This window comes from Protopterus annectens, chromosome 1.part2 (assembly GCF_019279795.1).
Source record: "Protopterus annectens isolate FY-2018-M chromosome 1.part2, PAN1.0, whole genome shotgun sequence".
Lineage (NCBI taxonomy): Eukaryota > Metazoa > Chordata > Ceratodontiformes > Protopteridae > Protopterus > Protopterus annectens.
Window position 1 is genome coordinate 429,985,579 of NC_056727.1, and position 26,966 is coordinate 430,012,544.

Sequence of the window (26,966 nt, forward strand, 5' to 3'; positions counted from 1 at the left end):
CCGAGTATGGGTGGTTTTGGTGGATGTTCAGCAAGGGGGGGTGGTGTGCTGTGGAGGGGATGATGGGTATTCAATTATGTATCTAGGTGTGTTGGGATTGGATGGCTCAGTTCAGGCCAGACCATTATGTGGGTGTGAGCTGGTAACATTTCTGTACATGTGTATCGCACATTTTAATGTTCATATGTTTGTGGAATTGTGTTCTGCAGTATGGCCTGTCAGGGTGTATCGCAGACGTGAGTGTATGTTCTTTGGTTTCCTTTCTGATTCACCCACTGCTTCCTCGTACACTTCCAGTTCAGCTATTGTACATCTGACCCAGTCTCCCCTTGGGAAATTATTGCATTACCCGTCACCCCCCCCCATATTCCACATACACCATCCATCCCTTCTCTGGTTGATGGCCCATGGCACAGACAACAGAACACATTGCGTACTCTACATATCTCTGGTACCAATATGGTTATGAGGGCAACCCTAGCATATTTGATTTTCCACATGCTGTACTTCACGCACATAGGTACACTCAAATACTTATCTTTCATGATATGGTAGGTAGACCCGGGTAATACCCATTCATCTTTGGGCCATCCAGACAAGGACAACTTGGAACACGAATGGGCAGTTATTGAGTGAATGTTCTGACCATTGGTAGGCTTGCCACCTTTTCAATTGGCCAAAGTGGGACATTTTCGGGACACACATCAGATTTTACAGGCCGACACATACCCATGGTCTGTACAGAGGATAGTGCTTTACTTTTATGCCTAAGTGAAAGCTTATTCTTGTAGCAGTTTAGTTGCTTATTCTGTTTCTTGTAACATTTAGGTATTTTAGATACAGAAATAACTATTTTATAGAACTATTACATAAAATATGGGACATAATTATGTCCTACAATCGCAGGACATTTGCCATTTTTAATATTTGTGGTAAGGACACGACTGCCGAGAGAGGGACTGTCCCTCACAAAGTGGGATAGGTGGTAACACTAATCATTGGGCTAGGCTTAGCAAAGGGCAGTGGCACGCAAACACGCTGCGTTGTGCTTCCCCTTGGTATAACAATCAACACTACAATGGAATACAGGCACGGGGTTTTAAATGTCATTTGTTCGAGGGACAGGGGGCTCACTATTCAGCGACGTGCCTTTGTGTTTACTTTTTATTTTGGTGTTCACAAAACTGTCTTGTATGCTTTGCATACATTTCAGTATCCATGGACACTGACAGGAGTGATTACTATTATAGGCAGACTGTACTAGTCAGCATTTTAGGTTGCGTGTCTGCAGCTGACATATTCACACCTCTGTGCAGCACTTAGACATGCCCCCTGCACTCGCACACATTTCCCATGAACATGGACATTGCGGCAGCACACCTTCATTAATATGCATGTGGTGCTGCTGCGCCATCTCTACGCCACACGGTCGGTGCAAGGCTAACTCCATCCTTGTGCCTAACTTCATGAATCCCGGGGATATATTTGTTAACCACGGTAGAGTAGCAGGTCCAAATGTGAGGTGTCAGTGTAGTACAGATGTGAAATCCCCATATAAACACAAGTGTCCCATACAGTATAGCCACAAAAGAATATAATGAAAGTACATAGGGGGATGTTATGGAAGGGAAACATACATAGCATAAGATGTCATTAAGAAGGAATCAACCCCACAGTCCTAATAGTCCATAAAATGAAAGCTCAACAACACTAAATTGTGCTCAGCTATGCTTAGCCAGAGTAAGCATTGCTTAAATTGGTATACTTAGCAATAATCAGCATAGCTAAGCAGATTTGCACACTGGTAAGCAGTGCTTAGCATCTACCCCTTTAAGCAATGCTTATTTGTGCTGAGCAGGTTTGCCTGTCACTTAGCTTAGCTCAGCATATTCAAAACCATCCAATCACAGCAAAGTGTGGGAAATCAGCCCTATTTAAACCTCGCAGGTGGGAATACAGCCCATGAACAGTTGTAGCTCATCACTGCAGGCGCTATGGCTGGAGTTGGTGAGGGTGTGTGCTTTTGGCTGCAGCTCTGGGGCATTCAGGAGTCCAGGGTCATAGTTGGACTCCTAGTAAAAGACCATGAAGAGAGACTGCTGCAGGACCAGTACCAGGGCTCCCAATACAAAGCAGAGGGGTGGGACCGTCTCATACATGATATTACCAGTACCACTGGCATCCCTCGGACTGGTGAGCAGGTCTGGCACCACTTTTCTGACTTGAAGCATAGGAAGAGGGAGCTCTTGGACCAGTAGATCCAAGATGCCTGGGTGGGCAGTGTCCCAGACATGAGTAAGTATCAGTATCAATAAGTGTTTTTCAAAGTCCAGCCTGTGTATGTGATGGACAGGTATGCATTAATGTTCCTCAATCTCCTGTACAGCTGCAGATGAGGAGGCCACAAGCTTGGACGGCCATGCTAGCAGACTGTTAAGGCTGCATCATGAGGCTGGTTAGCATAAATCTAGCTTGTAGTATTCATGGCAAATAAATAGAAAGGAGTAGAATGTCACCTGTCAGTATTCAAAAATGGGTATGGTTTGTACTGAATAAATGAGACATTAGCAGAGTAATAGTAATGTACAGGGTATATATCAATAAAAATGTCAGTACCTGTCAATAAAAGTCAAAACTTCGGACTGGTTGTGTTTACTTTGGTATGTGGTGATATGAATCGAAATGTGTTCAGTTTCTGCACAGCAACTATAGCTCTGAGAGCGCTAAATAATCAAGGCTCATCTGACAAAGATTGTGGAGTTGTAAAACAGGAGATTAACTATATGAAATGTTTCACGCACCAAGATCTGATACCTGGATAGTAATGTTGTGTTAACCAGTGTTTTCCAGACTGTGCTATTTCAAAGTATGAATACACAGTATAAGTACTATCTGCCAAGCATGAATTTCAGACTTACAAGATCAGATTGTACAACTAAGAGAGTATTAGACAGAAACCAGTCAAACAAGAGACAGCAGTTTCTCAATAGCTCATTCTGATAAAACACAAACTTTATTGTATTTTTTTGCACAAACAGGCATGGTTTGAATCCTGAGAGTGGTAGTATGCTGCATGCATAATTTCACCCAGGAATATGTGAATATGTGTAGAAACAGTCAGGTAGTGTTAACAGAAATTTCCTCCACATGTCTGCCAGGTAAGAAAAGGTATGTCTTAGCTGTAAGAAGGCTGTACCTATACACTGTGTACAACACCTACTGTCCAACCCCAAGGCTACAAATGAGAACAAGATAAGTATATACACCAAGTAGTCTTCTCCAAGTAAGGTCCCTCAAGTGTCACACTGTCACAGCTAGTGGTCACTGCCGCTCACACCCAGGGTCACCAATAGAAAGCAAGGCAGAGTATGGCAGTAACACACACACACACACACACACACACACACACACACACACACACACACACACACACACACACACACACACACACACACACACACACACACACACACACACACACACACACACTCATACATACACACACACACACACACACACACACACACACACACACACACACACACACACACACACACACACACACACTGTATGAGTGCACATATGTAAACACACACACACACACACACACACACACACACACACACATGCATGCACACAGTATGAGTCCACATATGTAACCCTAACTATGTGAATATGGATAGAAACAGTCAGGTAGTGTTAACAGAAACTTCCTCCACAGGTCTACCAGGTAAGAATAGGTATAAATTAACTGTAAGAAGGTCATAATTATACACTGTGTACAAACATACCGCTGCCCAACCCAAGGCCATAGGTCAATGTAAAGTGAGGTAATACCTGGACTAGTCACCATCCCCTCAAGAGGAGAAAACATACTTGATCTCATCATCACGAACATGGGATCACAATGTTCAACACTGGAAGTATACCCCTCACTGGTGAGATCAGATCATAAACTAATCTCGCTGGAGGTCCTCATCCCGTCCCCACCTGAAATAAAAAAGACCACAGTGAAAAACTTCTCAAAAGCCGACTTCACACTTCTAAAAACTAGTGTGGTCTCCTTTAAGGCCCCTGAGCCAGTGGTAAACATTACTCAAACTGCTGAATCACTTACAAATGCCTTCTACCAGCACCTACAGAACTGCATGGATCAGGCAATCCCAAACAAAACTAAGACTCTTTGTACCAAAGGCCCAGTCTGGTGGACCCCAGCCATAAACAAGCTCTACAACAAAAGGAGGAAGCTACTACAAGATAGAGCAAAATCCTTGAAAGGTATGACACCTTTGATCATTATAAGTAAAAAACTAAGAGCTCTCATAAAATCATCCAAGGCAAATTTTGAGAGAAAAATCGCCAAGGACTCAAAAGACAATCATAAGGCCTTCTTTAGCTATGTTAGAAACCTAGGAGGAAACTACCAGATATGCTCAGAATTAGTTCAAAATGATGTGAAGATTACTGAACCTACACACATTGCCAACATACTGGCTGACAGGTTCAGTGCAAACTTCTCCCCCCCAAAAGGAGAGATATCTATACCAGAGGATTGTAGCCCCCCAAACATCTCCAACGCCCAAGTGAGAACTGCTCTCTCCAAGGCAAAAAACACAGCATCCATGGGACCGGATGGTGTTGCCGGCTGTGTGCTCCACGAACTCAATGAGGAATTAAACCCGCAGTTAGGACAGCTGTTTAATCTTAGCCTCACCTCAGGATACGTACCCAAGGAGTGGCACACGGCGACTTTGGTCCCACTTCACAAGGGCGGTGCCTCCACCGACCCTGGAAATTACTGTCCCATTAGCTTGACAAGCCTTATCCTCAAAGCCATGGAGAGGATCATAATGGAACTCATAAATAAAGACATAGGGAACTTGCAGACTTTGGATCCATCCCAGTTCGGCTTTGTCAAAGGCAGATCATGCCTTTAAACTTGGTTGACTTTTTCAAACAGTCACCAAGGCTATTGATGAGGGCAAGGCAGTCCATACAGCCTACCTTGACCTGGCAAAGGCCGCACAATACCCCACTCAGGTATCATCGAAAAACTCATCAGCTTGAATGTAAACCCATACATCACAAGATGGGTTGCAAACTGGCTAAGTGACAGAACCCACAGGGTCAGAGTTGCTGGCGCCACGTCAGACTCAAAGCCTGTCACAAGTGGTGTCCCACAGGGCTCAGTCCTGGGACCACTCTTGTTCGGCATCTACTTTTCTGAAGTACAAGCAAACACAAGAGGGTTATGGTTGACAAAGTTTGCAGATGACTGCAAACTGGGCGCCATAGTCGAAAACACATCTGACACAGATATCCTTCAATAGGGCCTCACAGAAACGGATAACTGGTGCCAGAGCCATGGCCTAAAGTTAAATGCCAAGAAATGCATAGTCATACCCTTCGGAAAAACAAGGTTACCCCTAGCTACCATATAGGTGGCAATCCACTGAGCACAGAAGAAGTCATCAGGATCTAGGGACCCAGGTTGACAGTAACACTCAGTTTGACACTCATGTTGCCAAAGTAGTAAGGAAAACTTTCTACATTGCCCACCTGATCATGAAGGGATTCACATCTAGATCTAGGGACGTCATCGTCCCCCTGTACTCATCACTCATTAGACCTATGATTGAGTACAATGCCCCATTCGGAATGTATCTGACCCGAAACCTGCAGCAGCTGGAAAGGCCCCAAAAGTTCCTCACCAAAAGGATAAAGGGTCTCAAAAATATGTCTTATGCTGCCCGACTGAAAGAACTCCAGCTCTATTCAGTCGCATAGAGGTGACCTGTGCCTGACATATAAGGCCATGTCAAACCCAGATTTGATGAATATGCTTCACCTCAAAAATCTAGATCCCCAGAACCACAAGGGCGAGAGACTTAAACCTTGACACGGTTATTAATAGAACGTGCTGGAGGGACAGATTCATCACCCAGAGACTCCCTATGCTGTGGAACAAAATCCCGGTACATGTGAGGCAGAGCACCTCGCTGGCCTTGTTCAAGAGGAATCTTGACCAATGGATGGGAGATCGCAGATATACCCCAGGGATTACGTCAGTGTCACTGCTTGACAGAGGCACAGCAAAATAATAGGCATAGTTTTCTTCAACTAAAGGGTAAAAAAGCCACATAACTATGGGCTAGGCTTATAAATGCCCTTGGGCAGATAGCCTAGTATGAACCTATGAACCTATTAGAGCAATGATCATTAAAGTTCTGAGCAAGTGAAGCCTATACAGTTGTTAATTGACATTTCTCTCTCTCTCCCCCACCATATCTGCACCAGTACTCTTAACACATAAATCAATGGGTATGTGTTTTACCAAATCTACTGTTGGGACTTGTCCTATTGTTCTACAAATATTTAAACATTTGACTATTTATGTTCCCTGTTCAAATACTATAATCAGTAGCCTGTTGCTATCAATGTATGCTGCATTCTGTTATAATGCCCACTGTGGTTCCATATATGCAACTGTTCCAAATGTGTTGTTTTGGGTTAATGGGAATGCCTATGCATGCTGTTATAACTAATCCTGGAATGTGTTTGTCATGACTAACCAACATATGTTATAAAACTGCAACACCATAGCACATCTGGGAAGGCCGATCCCAGCTGATCCGCCTGTCGCCCCTCAACTGGCTGTGGCACCAGGCCCCAGCACGTCTGGGACCCAACCCAGGACCTCCTTGTCCGCTGGTCCTGCACCACCTTTGGGTGGAACCGCCTCAGGGGATGAGGCCCAACCCCCCCCAGGAGCGGCCACGGACAGGACACTGTCACCCATTGTCAGTATCAGGGATTGGTGCGTAGCGAGCTTTGAAAGGAGTTTGGAGATTTTCTGCACCAGCTTGAGGGCTGCATGGTGCATCTTGAGGGTCAGTCTGCCCCTCCTGCTCAGCCCCCAGCACAGCCACCTTTGCAGGAACAAAGATGAGACGTACCACCAAGGCTGTTGTGATATGAACATGTCACATTAAAAACCAAATTCTTTAATTTGAACAATAAAAAGTAGCATAAAACAAAGTTCTAGGGAGGATAAGCTCTTTCGGTAAAAACCTTCTTCAGATCCTCACTCATTAACCAACAAATGCTCTTATAAAAGAAGTAGTAGCCAATCATCAAGAATCAGAAACAAGCTGGACCAATGAGCTTCTCAAACTGAAGCAACCATTTAGCATATCAAGATGACCAATGAGAGACTATCAGAAACTATTTCTTCCAAACAGGAGCATGCCAGTCTCAAGTTCATTTAGAATTACAGTAGAACCATTCAAGAAAAAACAAGAACAAGCTGGTCCAATGAACTAGTCATACAGAACCAGCTATTTAGCAAAAGAAAGGGACCAATTGTCTTTAATCAGGAAGCTTTTTAGCCAATAGGAACCAAGTCATGACTATTCATATTCAGAAAGCTTGTCCTCCAGTAGAAGCTAGATCTTGACTATTCATATTCATGTGAGGAAAAGAGCCAGTGAAATCACCCACTAGAAGCAAAAGGAAACTAAGGAGCAAAATACAATGCCCATGCTGACTTAGATGCAGACCTTCCTGAATGATAGCATTATTTTTCTTTTCTATCAGTAAAGTGGCTCTGTTTCTTAGCAGAATTCTTTGTTTTTTTTATCAAGTGACTGTGCACAGTGAGAGTTGCAACCAGCCAATCAAGAAAAATATCTTCAAATGTAAATAAGGCAATCTCTATTAGTAATTGCAAGACCAAAGTAACTAATTAACTGTGGTCAAAAACACCTTCTCCTTATATGAAGGGAAAGAAATTAAGACAACAGAATTCATAGCCTGAATATACTCAAGTCCGTAATGCAATCAGCATGTTACATTAGATCAATTGTATTTCTTGACAAGGCCTCTTGCTTTTAAAATGGACTTAAAGGGGATAACACCATTAATATCAGGTGGGTTATCAGCTCTGAGTTCCATATTCCATTTAGTTTCCTGTAGTTCAGTGTTGTTAAGTATATCACCCCTTCTCAAATTCTCTCTTAGAATACTTATGGCCATAAAATGAAACCGGCATGTTTTGTAGTTTTTAATATGCTCATATAAGGCATTGGTCTCAACACTGTTACAAATGTCAGATAGTTGTTGTAGAATCCGTTCTTTAAAAGGTCTATTGGTTTTGACTACATATTAGGCTAGATAGGAAATATAAGTCGCTATGTAAACAATGTTGGCACTCTTACAAGTAGCTTAGCTCTTCCATGGAAATAGTATTTGAATCCAGTAACTGGATGTACAAAAGCATTTTTGTTATAAATGTGTGGACAAGCCTTGCAAAAACCATATCCCCATGTCCCTTACCATGCATCAGATGTATCACTTGGATTTTGTCCACTACCAAAACCATCATTCTGACATAACACCCTTTTGAAAATGTTTCTGTTCTTGTAAAAGAAACTGGGGGAATCACCCACTATGTTCCTGATTTTGGGATTGGAAATCAGAATTGGGCAATATTTCTTGATTATCCCACTTATACTGACATTACTGGAGCTGTAGATTAAAGCACATCTCAAACAATTAGTTCGTTGTCTGGTCACCACCTTTGGGGCCATGAAAGTGCAGTGGTGACTGCCCATGGGTGGGGACCTCAGTCCCACTGTATCCATTTGGGGACTCGTGGGCATCCGATTCCCAACCACTCTCCCCATCCAAGGTATTTACCCCCACATGTGTCATATACTGCCCCTGTCTGCTGTCTTGTCTGTCTTCCTACCCAACCTACCTCCCCAAATATACCTACTATCCTTCAGCAACATCCCACTCTCACCTTAAAAAAAAAAACTCTCACCTTAAAACAAATGGCAATCTGTTCCCACAAAAAAAAATTGTCCCATACATAGCTGTCCATTTTGCACACATGTCCACTGGAGACAAGTAATCTGGTCTAATTGGCTTAACAAAACATTACTGTTGTCTTCACCCATCTCTCAGGGGTTTGAGTGTCCAAATTCAGCTCCAAATGCTGTACAAATACACAGCTGTTGCTGTATCAGAAATGGACAGCTATGGACCTTCCCTACACCTGTCCTGCACATCCCTAGCTATTTGTCACAGTGTTTTCCCTTTGCATGCCCACATTTTCACCACTTTTGTATCACCTGTTTTTTTTTTTCTTTTAAAGAAATTAGCATGGGGTAAGTGGGAGTAAGCGGCAGTAAGCAGTGGTAAGCGGCAGTAAGTGAGTTTGCTTGATGCTAAGCGATGGCTACACAGATTAAGTAGTTTCCCATTTGACCATGTGTTGGCATCGCTTACCATCATGCAAACCCATGCAAACCCACTTACAACTGCTTAAAACTGCCTTAATCACCCTGTCTCCATCAGCCACTGCTCTGCCCAGCAACAAAATAATCAGCGCTGCCAAGTCCTGGACCGAGGACCCTGTACACCATAGTCAGAGCAATGTACCACTACACCATCTAAACATAAGTAATGAATGCTGTTTTTTTTAAATATATCATTCAGTACAGGTATAAAATAGTAAGGAACAAACAGTGTGGAATCAGTTATGTTTAGTATATATAAATATACACATATAGATGTGTATGGTGATAGATAAATATTAAAAAATGTATACATCAGCTATATGGACCTATACATATAAAACAAATATGTATAGAATATATATATATATATTGTTATGTAAGCATATGTATAGATATCAAAAAGTACTACATATATATATATATATATATATATATATATATATATATATATATTATATATATTGTTATGTAAACATATGTATAGATATCAAAAAAGTACTACATATACATACATACACATATATATATATATATATATACATATATAGATAGAAAGATATATGCCCATAACAAGTAGTGGAGTCATACCCAGTACCATACCTTCACACCTCCTAGTGCAATAATTCTGGACAGAGGCAACAATGGTCCAAGAACAGGGACATAATGTACGTACTGCAGTTATAAATGTAGAATGTTCCTACAGTAACAGGGTTTGTGTCATGTCCAGAAGGATGTGAGTTCTGAAACTGAAATGCATGTCATCATTTACAGATAGAAATCCTCACATCATCACAGTGATTTACCACAGAAATGAAAATAATGATTTTGTGGAACAGAAAATACATATGAGAAATAATCCTGGACAGTCTGAAACAATCTGCCAGTCGAGAGGTATACTCAGAACCCCTTAGTGCAACAAATCTGGACCAAGCCTGACTGGGGTGGTGTAAAGCCATGAAACTGGGAACATATCCCAAATACTGGAGTTGATAAGGGGACACAGATGATGCAGTAACACCCTCCTGTCTGTTGTACACTCTTGGCATAATGCTCCTTCAGGTTCACCCCTACACCACTTCCCCTCCCATACACACAATGATAGAACTATTTGTACCCAACTCCAATATGCACAGCTGTACACCCATTCCATCTGGTCTCTGGCACACACAATATATCCTCCTTTCCTCTGTCCAGCATATCAGCTAGCTCTGTCCCCATACCAGTCATACTCACAACATTAACAGTTCCTACCCTCAATACCACACACCTAGCCTTTCACCTCTCTGCCTGCCATATGAGCATCAAACATCCTCTAGGGTATGTCTGTGAATGCAAAGACTACCGCACTATCAAATGACATATGTGTGTTACAGCAATATGAAGAAAGTGTCACTAATTGCCGCCCATAGCTCACCATGTATGTGCATTGTCCTACAGATGTCCTGCCCTAACAGGTTGACCACTGACTGAGCAGCAAGACTGTCATTATAGTGTGCCATACTGACATAGAACAGAAATGTATAGCAGGTATTACCTGTGCATATGTATGTATGTATGGGTAGGTGTACCTGGCTGCCTCATAGCAACTGACATGGGATGCAAAACGTCAGGCGAATAAGCTGTACATGCTGTACACGTGTGTAACCTTAGTTTCTGTGCATCCAACAGAGTTACACCTTTCCAGCTACTGGTGGTGTCATTGCCCTGACACAGACATGGATAGTGTAAAAGAATGAGTATCACGTTGAAATTGTAGAGGTGGACAACTGTGTTCTGACCCTGTGTCCAAGCCTACTACAAACAGATATATGACCACCCACATATCTGTATGGCCTCCACAAAACCTTACTTGTAAAACCTGTCTTCACCAAAATAGAGAAACCCCCTTTTCTGGACAACAGCAATGCAGAAAGCACATAATGTGATGCTATATTGGTTGTTTAGGGCAAAGTAGGAGCAGGCATCAACTGGGTGGCATATCAACCTTTGTCTGAATGAGCATAATAGGTCACAGGTGGATTACTGTAAGGCTAACTATGAGTACAAATTAGACACATCCATTAAGGGCAATCACAAGGCCATCTTCAGATATGTCTGCAGTCTCAGAGGCACCATCCCAACCCACTTTCTAATGGTGGTCAATCACAGCACATGCACACACACACCATAGCTACAGCCAACTTCCTGCAGACAGGTTTAGGGCAAACATCACCACCCTGGATCACCATCAGTTTAGGTGGATATGCACAGCATACTCACCCCTCCCCTTATCATCATGGATCAGATCCAAACTGCCTAATCAAAGTTGACAAAAGCAAGTCTCCATGGGGCCTGATAACATTCCTGTCTGCATCCTACATGAACCCAGGCATATGCTTCCAGCTCCATTACACACTGTATGCAAGCAAAGCCTGAGCACCATTGACATCCCATCTGCAAGGAACATGGCCACGGTCATCCCTCAACACAAATATGAATGATGAATGGTGGTTTATGCAATGTACTGGCCCTCACTGGGGGAACATGACACATCAGGACCAGAAGTACAATGCATGTTCATACAGTGCTGCCAGGTACAGGGGCATGATGTGTTTGTAAGTGATGGCTAATGATAGTCCATATACATGTGCTGGCTCTGTAAAGAACTCTGGGCAATGTCTGTGGTCCTGTGATGTGTTTCCCTGTGTATGTCCTCCAGGTGCCAAGCAGCGGCAAATGCCTTACACTGATGTGGAGAGAGCAACCATCACAGAAGCTGTAATCTTAAACTTAACCTGGACCAAAACACTAAAGGTGGATGTGTGTCCATATTCATTAAGGATATCCACACCTCCAGGCTAGTTGCTCAGCATAATGCATCCGAGATTATCCAAGTGCAACTAACTCTGGGCAAGACCGCAATCTAAATTGTAACTTGCTACAGATCCCCCACCATTCCCCAGGATTCCCACTCCTCATTTCTTGATACACTGGAAAATATTAGAGTACAGCCCAACACCCTAATAATGGGCAATTTCAACTACCACATTAACTGGGAAAATTATTCATGTACCAAACTTTTGCTCAAAGTTTTATGGAATTCATAAATTCCAACGCCTTGGATCAACTTATCCACACCCCCACCAGGGGCAGCAATATCCTACACCTGGTCATTACCAATATGGGTGACTGGTGTTTCACACCAGAGATCAATTCATCATTGGTCAGATCCGACCACAAGCTAATCCCCCTAGACATCCACATCCCACCCACACACCCCCATTAGGGAAACCACTGTAAGAAATTTCTCCAAAGCCAACTTCACGCTTCTTAAGACAGAAGTAGCAAACTTCTCGACACCCATGCAGACGGACAATAGAGGTACGACTGTTGAATCTTTCACAAAGGCACTTTATAAGCACTTACACAAGTGCATGGATTGTGCTATCCTCCAAAAAAAGAAAGCCAATCTGGTGGTCCCCTGCCATAGACAAACTCTCCAACAGAAGAAAGAAACTGTTGCAAAAAAGAGTAAAATCCCATGGTTGGAGGAACTCCCTGGACAGCCTTAGTAAGAAGCTGAGATCCCTCATGAAATCCTCCAAAGCTAGTTACAAAAATAAAATTGCCACTGATTCTAAAACAAAGCATTCGATAGCTATGTCAAGAATCTCAATGGCAACACTCAGTTCTGCTCTGAGTTACAGCACAATGGCACTAAATATACAGAACCAACTGATATTGCCAACATCCTGGCAGATAGGTTCAGTGCTAACTTTAACCTCCCTCATCCCCGAAAGGGCCCATCTCTATACTGGAAGAATGCAAAGTTCCTGTAATCACAGCTGCACAGGTAAAAAACACACTCTCCAAAGCTAATAACACAGCATCCATGGGACCTGACAACATCCCAGGCTGCATTCTACATGAACTACAGAAAGAACTGGCACCCCACCTAAGCACCGTGTTCAATCATAGTCTCACCTCAGGCTTTGTGCCCACTGAATGGTACACAGCAATGGTTATCCCACTCCACAAAGGGGGAGCCAGCCTCACCTCAGGCTTTGTGCCCATTGAATGGTGCACAGCGACGGTTATCCCACTCCATAAAGGGAGAGCCACCGCAGACCCTGGGAACTACTGCCCAATTAGCTTAATGAAAACAAAGACTCAAGGCAAGGTTCAACAAAGGTACATCCACAGTTTATCCACAAAAAATCAACAAAAACAGGTTACTACAATCAAAGTAAGTGCTTTCATCCAAACCAAATGAAAAAACTTCATCAGAAAATTACAAACCATGAAAAGCCAGTATAAATAATTCAAATAAAATGACATCACTTCTCCAAATAAACATTTAAAGACATATTCTCCCCATTAACACTACATATACATTGCTATTAAGTAAATAAGTAAATTTTCACTACCTTTCATACATATTTTAAAACAAGTCATAAACAAGTCATATATAATAACACAAATACTGTATTTTAAAAAAGATTTTTTAACATAAAATTTATCTTTTTAAAGCTTTTAAACGTAAAATACATTCAGAGAACACTGGTCATTGAGGCCAGGACTGGCAAAGGCATTAACTTTGAGCTGCCAATAAATCTCCCTCTCCTCTAAATGGAGGGGCCAAGGGCCACCTCTGATGTTCTTTCTAACAGCATATCCACTAAAAGTGGGAATGACGAAATGTGGCAGATGAAATTTCTGTAAATTTAAGTTGGTTGCTAATTCTTTCACTGTGAATAATATATCATACCAGATTAGAGGTAAATACAATTGTGAAAGTTGTCTTATTGTGTATGTTGCCTTATGTAAATGATGCCCAGTGATAACAGAAGTAAAACAGGCTGGAAGGAAGCACTCAGGTTCACAGTTTCTTCAAGGTTTAATGGCACAAAAATGTAGATGAGCAAACAACAAAACGCTGATAACACTCCAAATACGTTTTTATTCACAAGAACTTCATCAGAATAATAAATTACATAACAAAGGCCCATTAAATAGTTCCCCTAATAAAAAAATGACCAATAAAAATCACAAAATACAATTTAAAAAGACATTTAAAATTCCAAGTGCTGCCACCTAGTGTCAGAATATACTAATCACATCCTAAAAACAATGGTAAAAATATATATGTAAAAACTGTACATGCAATCACTCATATAATGTCAATAAAATAACTCAATACATATTTGTTTAAATTAATAAAAATACATATTTATACTAGTAAGAAAAGTGCATTTGTAAAAGGAATGTAAGTAAATGTGTTTTTTCAAAAGTTTATTATAGCTTGGCAGACCTGAGTTTTAGTAGAGGTGCTATTGAGATGTTCTCATTTAACCCGGGGGTCCTGCTTGCATCTAAGGTGATCTGCCACAATAATTCCCTATACTCAAGGATAGTCTCCCATGCACCCCCCCCACATCCTAAATAGCAACCTCTAAAACAAAAAACTCAAATCTTGCCTCTGGACAGCCCAAATAATGTTTATATAGAGCATTTCTGACATTACATTTCTTAACATCATACATGTGCTCATAAATGCATCTTTTCAACTTTTTTTCAGTCTTGCCCACATAAAAGGCTTCACAGGTCTTGCACAGAGCTAAGTATATGTTAAATAAAATCAAGAATTCAATACACAGGAGGTTCAGATTCAAAAGTTTACTAGTGTACACCAGGAGGCAAAAAACATACAAGTACAGAATTTTGTCTAACATGAAATAGGAAGCACACAATTTTATATAGGTTTAACATTCAAGCTGTGCCCACCTTACTGACGTGGTATGTCACAGGGCATCTACACCAATTCAGCTTACAGTCCCCTATTCATTAAAACTGCTGATGCTTTATATTTTAAAAAAGTTTTCCTCTGGTAACAATACGGCCTTGCTATCCACCTGGTTAGACATAATGTCTTTCTGTAAAGTTACTTCTTCAAGGTTTCATATCAGTTCAAATACAATAGCAGATTCAGTCTTTTAATACACATCTTTGTTCTCTGTTACACTTTCTCACACAGCTGCATGCTATCTCAGTAATACATATACAAGGCCAAATCATCCCAGCAGGAAAGAGCAGAAGATTTCATTATTTCACACATTTAATTTCCTGACCCAGCAGATAATCATTTGTGAAAAGCATAAACATTAAAACTTGCTAAGCTAGCATCTGCCAGGGTCGAAGGTCAGCTTGCTTCAAGCCACACTGCAGTTCCAAAACTACTTTACAGTTAAACATGAATTAATCCTCTTTACTATATGATTAATAGAATAAAATGCATTATATACTACTTTGCTTTTAAGCTAGCATTTCTCACATATTCAAATACACATTTTTCTAACATTTCCCCCCCCCATTATTACTTTTTATTCTATTTTGAAGTATGCATAGTGTCATTTCATCTCCTAACCTTTTCCACTTAGGATTTTCAGTTAGGTGAGTCATTCAATCTATACTTCAGATAAAATGTCATTTGAGATCAATTTTTCAATCTCAATATCTTGATACAAAGTTTCAGTAACAGATACATCAATAAAATCTTTGATTAATCTTTTCATGCAGGGAATTCCACAGCAAACACATGCTCCTATTCGGAGTATACCCACACAAATGGCAATCAGAATATTCATTAGGATGGAACCCCACCCCCCCAAATAGATTCTGGAAAAAGTCCGTCAGTGGGTTTGGGCCTGGTTCAGTCATGGCTGATACTTGCTGAGTTACCTCTAGGTGGTTATTAATTTCATGCCTGTTATCTGGTATATACGCACAGCATTCTTCTTTGATAAGCGCGCACGTACCACCTCTTGCCACTAGGGTGAAGTCAAGAGCCATTCGATTTTGTAGTACAACAGTTCTCATTGCATTCAGTTCATCAGTCACCAGTTCTAGGGCAGAAAAAGTTGCATTACTCATTACTTAGAGAAGTTTTGACAACTTTCTCTGCTCCCAGATCGATTTGACTGCTCCGTAGGCTGGGAATATTCCTGCCCAGGATATAACACTGTCACTCAAGTCCATATGAGTCAATTTGCTTTTGTCTTTCACGGCATTATTATCTTTCCAGCCAGCTTCGATCTTTCCGACTGGATTCCCAGGTTTTTCAACTGGACCATCGGGATTTCGGGCTGCTTCTCTCACATTTCGTATCTTACCCAAAGGTAATTCTGCAGTTATGTCTTATTGCCGGAACCAAATAACCCAAAAAAACAACTGCCGGACCAATTCTCAGGTAACCATTTATATGCCTTTTTCCCACAAATAAAATAACAGTTTTCTACTTTAGTACTAATGCACATCAGTACTGCATGAAACATTTTCTGATCTATAACTGACAATTGTTTAAACAAAACTGGATTCTTGCGAATGTCATTCATGGTTGTTTTCAATGAGTTCAAATATGAGTCATAGTTAGTATTGCAAAAACTATTGCCATTACTATTCTTAATATAACATCGGTAAGATATGGTTATATTACAATTGCTCCAGCCCACCTGGAGGGTATCATTTTTATAAAAACATACAATTCCTTTTTTGTGTGACAGGTAAAAATAAAGCTATTTTGTCCTGTGATCTCACAGTTCTTGTATCGAAGAGTAAATTCTCCCAAGTCTCATTTATCCCCAAAGGGACAGCGGACATTATCAGTCCTCCATATGCTGTTGGTATGGCTGTACAAACCCAGCAATTTGAAATGTTCATAGTCTCTGCATATGCACATTTCATGGCTAGGTATGTGTTAAAATTTGGATGCCAGTCTATAGACATTTCATCACGCCTTCCCACTTTCACTTGTGTGGTTGAGTGTAGGGTAAACCACAACAAGAGGAAAATTGTCACAATTACAGTCAATAAATGTATACTCAACAAAATGATTATGCAACATCTCTGGGGTTGATCTAAATTTCTATTTGCTTTGATTTTGGCCATCTCGGTCTGGTTGTGTATCAGTCACAACGTTTTTATCAAGTTGAAAGTTCTTTACCGGTTTGCAATGTGTCAAATGAACCCAGGATGTCCTCTCGGCCACTCTAACTGCAGTAGGCATTGCCAACAGAACCTGATACGGTCCCTTCCACTTTGGACTCACCCAATTCTTCCTTTTTGTCACTTTCAGCCACACAAATGTCCCAGGGGCCAAGACTGCTTCCACCGGTCTGGTCTGTTCCTTATCTGAAAAAGAGTTAAACTGCAAAACTGATTTATTTGTTAACAGTTTCCTCATATAACTAGCTAATGAACTGTCAGCCTCTTGCTCTGCAGGCATGAGAGCTTTCCACTGAGGCACATAATATGCTCTCCCAAAAAACATTTCAAAGGGAGTCAAACCCTTTACATTTGGAACCGTTCTCATACTCAGCAGTGCCAAAGGCAGACAGTGTATCCAATTCTTCTGAGTCTCCTCAACTAGCTTCCTAAGCTTATTTTTGAGGGTACCATTGTACCTTTCCACCAGTCCTGCTGACTGTGGGTGGTAGGCACAATGGTTCTTTAAGGAGATACCAAAAAATCTCCCAAGTTGCTGGATTGTCTGATTTACAAAATGAGTGCCATTATCACTATAAATCCTTTCCGGAATGCCAAATCTAGGGATTATCTCTTTTATCAGGGCTTTCGCCACTGTTGCTGCATCCGGGTTTTTGGTTGGAAAAGCTTCTACCCATTTGGAAAACATGTCTACGATAACTAAACAAAACTTTTTCCCTTCACACTTATTCAATTCTATGAAATCCATACAAATAGTATTTAACGGGTATGGTGGTATAGGAAAACTTCCTTGCTTGGTTTTAAATGCCCCTTGTGCATGGTGCTTGTTACAAGTATGACAAGCTGCACAAAATTTTTGTGTGTAATTTGTGAATCCATATGTTTGGAATATTCGGAATATACGGTTTACTAACTGTACCATCCCCACTTTTGAGACATGGCACTGCCCATGGCTCAACAAAGCTGCATATCTTAATAAATTAGACAGCAATATCAGTTTTCTCTCTTTGGAAATATACAGTCCGTTCTCAAGAATTGCACCTCGTTTTACCCATTTTTGTTTTTCTGCTTTTGTAGTAAGCATCTGCATTGTTTTTAACATGTCTAATAAAATCTCAGAGGGTTGTGATTCCTCATTCAAAAGTAAAGTTTCTGAGTCTGAGGCTGCTTGCTTCGCAGCTGCATCAGCTCGTGCATTGCCTTTTGAAATCTTATCCTGTTGTTTCGTATGAGCTACACATTTACAAATTGCTACTTTGGTAGGTAACTGAATAGATTCTAGTAACTCCAAAATAAATTGAGCATGATTAATAGGTTTTCCACTAGATGTTATCATTCCTCTATTTTTCCATTGTTGCGCAAATACATGTACTGTAGAAAAAGCATACTGACTATCAGTATATATGTTTACACGCCCTCATCAAAGCTATCAATTCTGCTGCTTATGCAGATAAATGATGTGGTAAGGATTGGGCTTCTAAAATTTCAGTGTCTGTAACTACTGCATACCCTACCAGATTCTTCCCTGTAGGACCCCTTCTGCATGAGCCGTCCACGTAAAATGTCACCTCGGCATTATCTAAGGGCATATCTGTGAGATCTTGTCTAGGTAAAGCTAACTGTTCAATTTCCTGCAGGCAGCTGTGTGGTGTGCCATCCACTGGAGTTGGAAGTAATGTTGATAGATTTAATGTCGTACATCATTCAATTGTCATATGAGGTTGGCTCAGCAGTATAGTCATACATGAAAGATGTCTAGCAGGAGAAAGGTATGCCACTTTTTCTTGCAGTAAAATTATTGCAACTGCATGAGGCACTCCCAATGTGAGGGGGTGGAATAACACCACTGAGGCCGAAGCCTGTACTGCCATTGCAGCTGCAACTACTGCTTGTACACAGTGAGGCAAAGATCGCGCCACTGGGTCTAACTGCGATGAATAATAGGCTATGGGGCATTGCTTATCCCCATGTTGTTGCGTCAGTACTGACGTCGTATATCCTTGCTTGCAATCTACGGTTTGAAAGAACCATTTGTGATAATTCAGAAGTCCTAAAACTAATGAAGAAGCTATCAACTGCTTCAACCTGCAGAAAGCCGTTTCTGCTTCGGGTGTCCATTGTAAGATATCTTGTGCTGCCATTGGTGTCTTATATATTAAGTCAGTCAGTGAAGCAGATTCCAAAGCATAATTTGGTATCCAGCTCTGACAGAAATTAGTTGTACCCAAGAAAGACATCATTTCCTTCTTGGTTGTTGGTTTGGGTGCTTGCAAAATTGCTGTTTTTCTTTCCTCGTCTAATATTCTACCTTCATTGGATATTACATATCCCAAGTATCTAACTTGTTTTCTCCAAAGTTGTAACTTACTTTTGTTTACTTTGTGTCCTTGTGTTGCTAAAAATTTTAATAACGCTACTGTATCCTCCCTGCATTGTTGCTGGGTGGGGGCTGCTAACAAGATGTCATCTACATAAAGTAGAATTTGACTACTTCCCGGTGGGGTAAACCCTGCCAGGTTGCTAGCCATTTCTTGTGCAAATATTGTTGGGCTCTCACAATATCCCTGTGGTAGTTGAGTATATGTATACCTTTTACCCTGAAATGTAAATGCAAACCAATATTGACTATCAGGATGTATAGGTATCGAAAAGAAAGCGTTGCCGATATCTACCACAGAGGAATACTTCTGTTGTGGTTCTAAATCGTTTAACAAAGTATGTGGGTCTGGCACCGTAGGTGCTCTAGGTATTACTGCATTATTTACAGCTTGTAAATCTTGTACCATCCGCCATTCCCCGTTTGCTTTTTTAACAGGATTAGGGGTGTATTACATGGTGAATCAGGAGATTCTACCAGTACTCCTTCTTTGAGTAATGCTATTATAGGTTTAATTCCTATTTCTGCATCCTTTCTCAAAGGGTATTGTCTTTTCTGTGTTCTCAAAGATGACTTTGGGGTAATTGTAACTGGTCCTGCTGTTCAAATAAGTCCTACATCTGACCTGCCTGTTGACCAAAGAGTTGTTGGAATTTCACATAAGGCCTTTTCTTCTTCTTCTTTTAATAAAAATGCTAATCAGCTGTCCTCACTAGATTGCAAGTGTACAGCTGGATGTGTCTGTGTCAACCAATTCAGTTTTTGTTTTTGTACCCCTTGTTCTGATAGTTCTAAATCAGTCTGTTTTTCCCATCTTGTTACTTTTTCTCCTACGTCTGCCCATTTTACACTCTTGTTCTTTGTCAAGCTGACATGTGGTAATCGATTTGATCTATATAATGCAAGGAATTCTTGAGGTAATGAACAGCTAACTACACTGTTCCCCTCAGTATCCCAATATAAAGTACGCAATACTAGTCTAGTTGCACGATTTCTGAACAATTCTTGCTCATACTCTCTATCAGGTCCTGGTGTAGTACAGTAGTATAGAGTACAGTGTAACAAATGCTGTTGATCAGTGTCGAGGGAGGGGGCTTTACTGATGGCTATGTTCATCAGTTCCTCGGATACTGCCCCTGGACCAGTCGTAACTAGATTCTGGCTATACCAGTAAAAAGTTTCACCCTCTGATCGCACTACAAAGGTATCCATTTGTCTCTGTGCCTACATACCTTGTACAGTTGGAACTACTGCTATGCCAAATATCTGCAGAAGGTCCCTGCCCAATAGGTTTACTGGACACTTTGCAGAAACAACAATTTTACTTCTCTGGGTGATACCTGAAACAGGGTCAGTTATTGCTATATCATGGGAAAGTGGTTCCCTGTATAGATGTCAGTTTGCTGCTTTCGCTAGTATATAATCAGGTGATTCGGAATGTTCTGGTAACTTGGAGGGGTTTATCAAAGTCCGTGACGCTCCTGAGTCACACAGGAATTTGACTTCCCTTCCCTCCACCAGAAGTGTAACTTCCGGTTTCGTATCTGCTAAGTAGAGCTCTAAGCTCAATAATGCTAAGTCCAAAATTTCACTTTCTTCATCTTCCATATCTACTTGCACTTCCTCTACTCCTTCTATCACATTTACATTTGTTTTCTGTTTATTAATTTTCCTGATGATTTCTGACTTTCACATGATGTAACTTCACTATCATATAGTCAGTCCTCATCTCCCTTATCTTCTGTAATTACCTTTTCGTTTTGCTTACAATCCCTTGCTAGATGTCCCTTTTTCCCACACTTGAAGCATTCACCTCTCTTTTTCCTCTCTTCAAAATCTTCTGATCGTTTGTCAGACTGTTTGTTTCCCTGGGCATTCTTCTTGCCCTTTTTACCTGACTGTAATACAAACACTTCGGCTCCGTCTTCAGCAGTGAAGACTTGCGCCTTCTTTTTCTTTTTACTATTAATATGTCTTTCAGCATGTCTAGCATATTCAAGTAAGGCTTGTAGCCTCCCTGTTCGATGGTCTATCATATGCTTCGTGATGAAGCTACTAATAGGTGCAATGCAACCTTTCAAAAATGTATTTTTCAATTGCTGTTCATACGGGGAATCATTCGTTTGGTTCTCAGGAACCGACATACCGCTATGATTATTAAAACATTCTAATAATCTAGCATAGTACCCATCTAATGTCTCATTTTCCTGTTGTATGCATTGATTAATGCAAGTCCAGTCTGCTCTAGGTTTCCATTTCTCAGAGATTCGGTCTGTTAGACCTTTCACTCTGTTGTCTAACTCTGCGTCACTATGTGGGAGTGGTTTAAGCTCTGCATTACGAGGATTCCAGGTGCCACAAATCCTGTGCCAATCTGGACCTATAATTTGTCTTACTACTTTTTCTACTTCTTCCCCATTCAAGTGGTAACTCAACCTCATGCCTTGCAAATCTTCTACAAATTTTGTAAAATTAACTTTCGGATGGGGGATTCCCTCAGTAGCTTTCCGGATATCTTCTGGTGTCCATGGTCTATATACTAAGAGTGTCGGGTTTTGCCCTTCCTGTCCTGCCTGAGGATTTGGAACTTCTATAAGTGGGCATATTTCTTCCTCACTCTCATCCTGTAGGTTTCTCTCTATTTGATATGAGTCTGTGTCCCTATGTGTTTTACGTGTTGTTGGGACCTAGTTTCAATAGGATCTCTAACAAATGGTTGTGATCTTGCTGAAACTTCAGGATAACATGGAGGCAGACCAGCCTGTCCACTCGCTTCATATCCTGAAAAGGGTAAGGGAGGGGGCAAGGGAGGAGGAGGAGGAGCTGTTGCTATTACCAAGTTATTATCTTCTTTGTATTAAAACAATGTTTTTGAATTTTTCAGCTTCTGTTCTCTACGATTTGCTTCCTCAATCCACCTGTGTGCCTGAGGAATGCCTAATTGGTGTTGCTTTTTTGCCTGACCTCCCGCATCAGATTTAAGCTGCTTAAGGAGTTTAACTAGTGAAGTTTTATCTAGTTTACCATCAAATTCATATTTGTTAACCCATTTCGTATAACACCTAACGTTATCGGAATGTTGCGATTGCATGTATTTTGCGTCTTCGGTTAGGGGCGGATCTCGCGATGCTTTAGTGCACTGATTTCCCATGGGAAAGAAAATGTTACGTAACCCTTTTTTATCACGTGATATCAAATTCTCAGTTCCTGTTCACAGTTTATCTAGAATGACTGTCTACCTTATTCTGTTACCCTGATCTATGACCAAATATACAGTACTTCCTTTTGTCCCTGATCTGCAAAACAAATCTTGACAACAATATACTGTAACCTAGTCCCTGATCTAAAACAGAAAAAAGGCAAATTCTTCCTACCTGAGCCTGCGGTATTGAATCGTCCAATATCCGCTCTTCGGCCACAGATCAGAAAGTGGCCAGCCTCTTTAAACGACAATTCAGTTGGAGGTCTTTTCACCCAAGAAGAACCATTTTGGTAACTTCTCCTGTGCAGTATTCGACCACCGGTAGACTCTGATCTGCAGCTGTCTGAAGGAATTCCGGCTAAGAAGGACCAAACTGTTAAATAAAATCAAGAATTCAATACACAGGAGGTTCAGATTCAAAAGTTTACTAGTGTACACCAGGAGGCAAAAAACGTACAGGTACAGAATTTTGTCTATTATGAAACAGGAAGCACACGATTTTATATAGGTTTAACATTCAAGCTGTGCCCACCTTACTGACGTGGTATGTCACAGGACATCTACATCACTTCAGCTTACAGTCCTCTATTCATTAAAACTGCTGATGCTGTATATTTTAAAAAAGTTTTCCTCTGGTAACAATATGCTATCCACCTGGTCAGACATAATGTTTTTCTGTAAAGTTACTTCTTCAAGGTTTCATATCAGTTCGAATACAATAGCAGATTCAGTTTTTTAATACACATCTTTGTTCTCTGTTACACTTTCTCACACAGCTACATGCTATCTCAGTAATATATATACAAGGCCAAATCATCCCAGGAGGAAAGAGCAGAAGATTTCATTATTTCACACATTTAATTTCCTGACCCAGCAGATAATCATTTGTGAAAAGCATAAACATTAAAACTTGCTAAGCTAGCATCTGCCAGGGTCGAAGGTCAGCTTGCTTCAAACCACACTGCAGTTCCAAAACTACTTTACAATTAAACATGAATTAATCCTCTCTACTATATGATTAATAGAAAAAAATGCATTATATACTACTTTGCTTTTAAGCTAGCATTTCTCATATATTCAAATACACATTTTTCTAACAGTATACTAGCCCACTAGTATTACAGTTACTAAAACTTTTACCATACACCCATTTATTCCTACTTTTTAAAAAAACCCGGTCAGTGTTAGAAATAAAATTCCACTGTGTGCATGCTCCACATTTAAAAGTACCTTTTCTCTAGGTGGTGTGTCCAGGCTTCTGTTTACCCCACACTCTAAAAGGTCTTTCAGATTTTTTCCCTCTTATAACTGATATTCAGGGATCTCTTGTCAATACCTTTGAGATTCGTCAATGAAGTGAACCTATTACATTCCTTTGTTATTGTGTCCACTACCATTCTGGAGTCCAAGTTAAAATCTAAAATAAGAGCTTTGGAGTAAGCCAAGGGGTTTACTTCACTTAATACATGTTGATTTGTGTCCAGTCCTTTACTCAACTATGGGTAGTACCTCATGTGGTGTAAATTACTTACATAGGTACGACTGTCCACCAATAAGGGTAACCCTTTTGAATAAATAAGCTTTCAATAAAGTCACACTCCAAGGAAAAATTACCATCCAAAGAAGTCATTCTGGATGCTCAAATTAGCTGACCTTTGTAGATGTTTTTTTTTTCTGTATAAAATTGTGGGCACTAGAGAAATGTAGATAAGAATTTGAAAACGAGTCTTTACGAAATATTTTAGACTTAATGCCCTCCACAGTCTTAATTAGACTCACATCCAAAAAATCAAATCTATCCATATTTATAGAACTGGTAAATTCCAAAAAGGTGGTAGTAGTATCCAAATAGTTCAGAAATTCATGTAACTTCTCCTCGGTATCAATCGAAAAAATAGCTAAATCATTTAAAAATCTCTGATAGTGGGACCAACAGTTGCTATATACAGATTTTAAAACACATTTTTTCTCCCACCAAGCTAAAAATATATTGGCATATGTGGGGGCACAATTTGTCCCCATAGCTACGCCCTTGATTTGATGAAAGAACCCCCCCCCATAAAAAATGAAATTGTTTTTTAATACCATTGTCATCAGTTGTAAAATAACTGACAACTGGTCCATAGATGGACAGGCCTTATCTAGTAAGGCTTCCTCCAAGAAGACTAATCCTAAGTCCTGGGGAATAACAGTGAACAAATCTTTGATATCAGTCATGACAAAAATAGTATTGTCAAAGCACTGGTCAGTTTTAATTCCCTTTAAAAAGTCCCAGGAATCTTTTAAAATAGTCTTTTCTGTGCCCCAAATTGACTTTAATTTTATGTCAATAAACTTTGCTATGGGTGCAGTCTTTGACCCTTCAGCCGAAACAATCTTTCTTTAAAGGGGGTTGATAGAGTCCTTGTGCACCTTAGGTATGCCAAAAATAGTAGCTATTCTGGGTAGAGCTACATGTAAATATTTGTGGGTGTCCAGGTCAATTAGTCCATCCCACAGTAAGTAATCAATGACCAAATTGATTTTTTTATATGCAACAAAAATCTCATTTCTGGACACCCTCCTGCATGTACTAGAATCACCCAAAATGTCTAACATCTTGCCTTCGTAGATAACATTGTCCATCAAAACGGACCCCCCCCCCTTAATCTGGTTTCATGACATGCACATTGTGGTTCTGTTTGAGTTCCTTTATGACCAATCATTTCCCAGCCATGAGGTTGTGTTTAAACCTATAAGGGGAAGCACAAATAGCCTGTCTTAATTCTTTTTCTACTACAATTTCAAAATTTTTAAATTGGGGGTGTAGAGGTGGGTTGAATTCACTTCTTCTCTTTAAAGTCTCTGAATTTTTCTCTTTGCCTGTACCATCGAACATAACACCAAAATTTTACTTTCTCATAAAGGTCTTGATATCTAAAATCACCTTTGTCAAATCACATTTGTTGTTAAGAATAAATTTAAAACCACGGGCTAAAAGATTAAAGTGGTCAACCTTCAGGTCTATACCACTATAGTTAAAAATGTTATAATCATTAAAAGAATATTTGTTCTCATGCCTAACTATATTCTCAGTGGGTAAAACTAAAGTGGGTAACACTAGAATCTCCTCCCCAAGCTCCTCTGTTCTTCCTCCAAGTAGGGTTTTGGAAGTATTAGGTGCCTTTCTAATTCATAAGTCTCTCGGAGCGATGGAGGGGAGGGAATTCGAAAGGGTCATAGTTAGTCCCTTCATCACTTTGTTCTCCATAATTTGCCTCACTATCTACTTCAAATACATAATCCCCCATTATTTTGTCTACCCACTTTCCCCTGGGCCCAGTGTAACTCTGTTTTTCCTTGTATTCTAATATGTCTCTATCAAGTTTCTTTATCTTGCGTTTAATATTAATGTTAACTTTTCCATCTATGTCATCCAATGTGTCAAAATATTTTTGTTTTTCAGTTTCTACAGAAAACAGTAAGTCATTTGTGACAACAGAATTTAAATGTTCAATGTTTGAATGCAATTCTTTCATAGACAATTAATTTTGTTTAACAATAATTCTAACAATGTCTAAACCACAGTTGTTAAAAACCTCCAGTAATTCTTTATATAATTCGCTACCAACATGAATGTTGTTGGGGTATTTCTGCACACATTGTCCTTTAGGCACAATTCCCTTGCTTAAACATGTACGCAAGTATTCGTTGTCAATACAAAGTGCCTTATATTTCCCCATGAGTTCCAATAGTTTTTTGACACTGGTTGCATAAGTGTCATTACTAATTTCCCTCCCAACACACTAATTTTGAGTCCCAACATTAAGAGAAATCTTCTCAGTTAACCAAGTTTCAAAAGCCTTCCTAAGCTTGTTAACACCATGGCAAATATTATGATTAGTCAAACAGTCACCTTTGTTTGAAGTTGTAGCCTTAGGAATTCCACTGTCACTTGCTCTGTCTGGTCGAGAATATCCTTCATCTGAATCATGCAAAATACTTGGTACCCCAATGTCTCCTTCATGGTTAGCTTTTTTAGTCCCAAAACTGCTCTTAGTTTGAGAAACTTGATGTAGTCTCTCCACAAGTGCCTCAACATTGTTTCCTCCATTATGGTTAGCTT